This window comes from Pinus tabuliformis, chromosome 9, assembly GCF_031772625.1.
Source record: "Pinus tabuliformis cultivar Carrire ecotype Pingquan chromosome 9, CPIR1, whole genome shotgun sequence".
NCBI lineage: Eukaryota > Viridiplantae > Streptophyta > Pinopsida > Pinales > Pinaceae > Pinus > Pinus tabuliformis.
This window is the reverse complement of record NC_142307.1, coordinates 764,589,272-764,593,456: the sequence shown is the minus strand read 5'-3', so window position 1 is coordinate 764,593,456 and position 4,185 is coordinate 764,589,272. Positions and strand designations below refer to the sequence as shown.

The 4,185-nt window shown below is 37.6% G+C and overlaps 1 pseudogene; it reads left to right on the top strand.

Moving 5' to 3' along the window:
- The first annotated feature begins 3,346 nt into the window (after nt 1-3,346).
- On the top strand, nt 3,347-3,913 carry LOC149150973 (mitogen-activated protein kinase kinase kinase 20 pseudogene; annotated as a pseudogene).
- The last annotated feature ends 272 nt before the right edge of the window (nt 3,914-4,185 follow it).

Below are 4,185 nucleotides of genomic sequence, written 5' to 3'. Positions count from 1 at the left end.
ATTTTATTGTATATATGACTTTTATCATTTATTTATATGTAGTTACTCATCTGATGTGAACCTATAGATTTTCCAATGCTCCTGTAGGAGTTGGAAAATGATTTTCCAATGCTTCCTGTAGGCGTTGGAAAAACATTTTCTAGTGCTTCTCTGAGGTAGATTTGCAAGGCTTAGGGAAAGAAAATTGAGATTGGGTTGACATTTCCAACAAGATAGATGATTAGTCATGATGAAATGGAATAACTAATCTAACCCCTCTAGCCTTATAATCAGTAATCCATACAATTATTACCTTAGGACTTTCAAAGAAATTTTAGACTCAACACATAAAACTGACCTTTTCATAGCAATCATGGAGTTTTCAAGAATAAGGACATAACCATAGCAAGTTAAGTCTGAACATAATCATGAAATCTGCAAGGACAGAGCATGGTGAGAAAGTACAAAAACCAAAGTTACTTACCTAACCTCGGTGAAACTCTAAAGGAACTAACCCTTCAATAGTAGTGTCCATACATAGTATTTAAGTGACAAGAAGGAATATTTCCTTGTATAGACGATTTCTGATTTTATAGCTCTGACATTTGTTTAGAAAACAACTTGATCTTTAGTACAAACATATAAGAATAAAGACATATCATAGTGAGAATTCATGTGACTCTTACATGTTTTAAATTTACCTTTTGGCTATTTTCTCTTTCCCAAAACTTGAGGGGAAATATAAACTTTGAAAACCAAATAACCCATTACAGAGGAACAAAAAATAATAGAGCTTGTAGGAAGAATCTGAACTTTCTAATTTGTAAAACTCATTTTGTAATCTACTTCTTTTATTCATAAATTTGGAGAAAATTCAACCATTCAATAGCAAGGGCTCATTGTAAATGACCAATTTACAGTCCAAGAACTTACTGGTATAACCCTTGTACCAATTTAATTTTTGGCATCAATTCGAATTTTGAACTCATCAACTAAAATAAAAGGATGTTTAATTTTTCTTTCATATGTAAGACCTATTATATGAAACTTTTATTCCTAAAGGTGCAAAGATCTAGTCCAACTATGATGTTTACATTAATCACTTGGTGTGCTTTGTCCGAGCACCTTGGGGCATGTTTGGATTTATATTGACATTTTCATTAATTTAATAGTGTTGGAGCCTTGGTTTAAAGCGTGTGTTGACCTATGGTATAGATTTTCATCCATTCATCTTCCTAATATGTTTCCACATCTTTTGCAGACATTGAGACAACATGGAAAAGAAATGGAAGACAATCATGGCTCTTGAGGTGCAAGACCCTAAAGAGAAAATCATATTTTCTAGTAAATATTTAGTTTGCTATGAAGTATACAAGACAAACATGAGTATTGATAGGGTTGCAAAAATTACTGTAGAAAGAATTATTGATTTTATTAAAGGAGATGAATCGAATCCAAATGCTCCATGTACCTTCCTGCGTCGAAAAAGAAAACCCCAAGCTCAAGGGCTAGTGAAGCCTTACGATGGGAACTGTACGTATTTTAGAAAATCCTTGTTTAGATGTTGATATTAATAGTGCTTTATCATTTATCAGATGTGTTGACATTTCAAAATTTATTTTGTAGTTATACTTGCTCATATGGTTAAGAGGACAAGGGAGAAGAATGGAAAACCAAACCAAAGCGTTCAATTACCAAAAAGAGGAGTTAATGTCATTTTATTGTAAAGGTTATGGTTCAAGATCCCGACATAGAAATAATAACATACAACCTGTATGATCATGAAGATGGGCAAGGATGGTCTTGTCATGGCAAACACAACACTTTAGGTGATGATGTTCCTCAAAAGAAGCCAAGACTTTCAAGGGTCATGATTTCTTATTTAGAAAGTTGACTTTTTATTCAAGTGCCAATTGACTATGTTTGTAAAATGCATATTAAGAAATATCTTGACATAGATGCTACAACTCAAGATAGGGATTGTTTCTTATGCAGAAAAGATATTGTAAACATCTATAATTGTCTGACGAAATAAAATTACCAACTGTATAGAAAATATGAAATGAGTGTAAATCTCAAGTATCAAAAACACCATAATGATTTCTTCTTCTATCAAAGGCCCAATGGTGGAGAAATCCTTTTTATCGCTGGAATAAAAACAAAATGGATGTTGGAAACTATGGTCAAGTTATCCCATAGTAGCTTGATAGCCATGGACTCAACGTTTAGTACAAATAAATATGGGGTGAGTATTTTTCCAATATTTGCTTGAATAAAATCATTTTGGTTATAATGATTCAATATGATTAATGACTTAAACTTAACTTCATTTTATTTAATATGACAATATAAATTGTACATGCTTGCGGTGTTGGATGAGAAACAAAGTGGGGTGCTAGTTGCATGGGTGGTGATGTCATGTAATACATAACAAGATATAACACTATGGCTGGAGCACCTCATGCGTAGGTGTTTTTAGCTTCATCCTAATTGGAAGGTCAATGCCTTCATGGTTGATGATGTTATGGTTGAAATCATTACTTTGAGGTAACAATAATATTCTTATTTGACATTGCAAGCTACATTCATTCTAAATATTTCTCACATACAATGAATTAAATATGGTAGGAGAATCACTAGATGTGAAGTGATCTTGTGTATTTGGCACATAAGGAGGGCATGGCTAAAGAATGTTAATGGGTTGTTCAGTAGCTCAGAAAAATAAAAAGAGATGTTCAATGACCTTGGTCATATCATGAAAAATTATTCTAGTCATGAAGTGGATAATGCAATCAATGGATTTTTCACCAAATTTGCAATTGGCGAGAAGTTTTTGGACTATTTCCACAAGAATTGGGTTGTTGATGACAAGATTTGTAAGTTTTCATACTATTTCTTATGTTCATATGTTTTTTGTTTCATAAGGACAAGATATATTTACTAATTAAGTTTTTACATTTAGAGATGTGGGTTAAAGGTTATCGAGATTTTCCTCATGCAAACCAGGAGACAAATACAACACAAATAATGTTGTAGAGTCATACTGCGGTTATTAACGAAATAAATGTTATCATACAATGTAATGGCTATTCTATGTGTAAGTGCAACTTGGACGACCTTTAATTGCGCTCGATTGGGCTTATGTATCCTTGACTCCTCCGGGGAGCGGGTCTAAGGTCGCCGCGAGAAAAATTCGAGCACGGGCAGCTGACATAGGCGGCTACGAAAGGAGGAAGACAAAAAACGTGTCACTGCGGACTTTCTCGCTCTCCCACGGGGCTTTTATAAGCTCACCGCAACAAAGAAGAACCCCGAGAATCCGCGCGCTTTTACCATTCTCCTTCTGTGTGTAGTGAATCTGGTAGGAATGGAGATTGAACACAAGACAAAGAGAGCACAAGAAAGGGGATGGGTGAGAGGTTCCATTATTGGGGCCGGAGCTTCTGGAACAGTCAGCCTAGCCATGAACAGCTCTAATGGCCAACTCTTTGCAGTCAAATCCGCAGCCGGTTTTAGTGTGGCTCTGCATAATGAGTATCAGATTTTGCAGCGTCTGGATTCTCCATACATTGTACATTGCCTGGGGCGCGATTACAGCGTTGAGAACGGTGCAGAAGTGCACAATTTGTTCATGGAGTACATGCTAGGTGGCTCCGTCGCGGATCTGCTGGCTAAGTTTGGAGGGCGGCTGGAGGAATCCGTGATCAGGGCTTACACTCGTGGCATCCTACGAGGAATCCATTACCTCCACAGGCAGGGGATTGTGCACTGCGATATCAAGAGGAAGAATGTTCTCGTGGGTGCTAATGGTGTGAAGCTTGCCGACTTTGGTTCTGCCAGGAGGATTGGTGATGAGGAGAAGGGCCACGAGGCACTGCAATTGAGGGGAACACCTCAGTGGATAGCTCCACAGGTGGTGAACCAGGTGGAGTAGGGGCCCGCTTCTGATATTTGGTCTTTCGCCTGCACTGTGCCTGAGATGACCACTGGGAGGCATCCATGGAGCAATGTTTCCAGTGCCCTCGCTGCGATGTATCAGATTGGATGCACAGAGGAGCTGCCTGAGTTGCTTGCATCACTTTCACTTCAGCTCCGGGATTTCTTAGAGAAATGCTTTCGTAGGGATCCGAAGAAGAGGTGGAGCAGTGCAGAGCTGTTGAACCATCCTTTCCTAAATGAGCACTGCTCTGTCATAGAGGTAGAGGA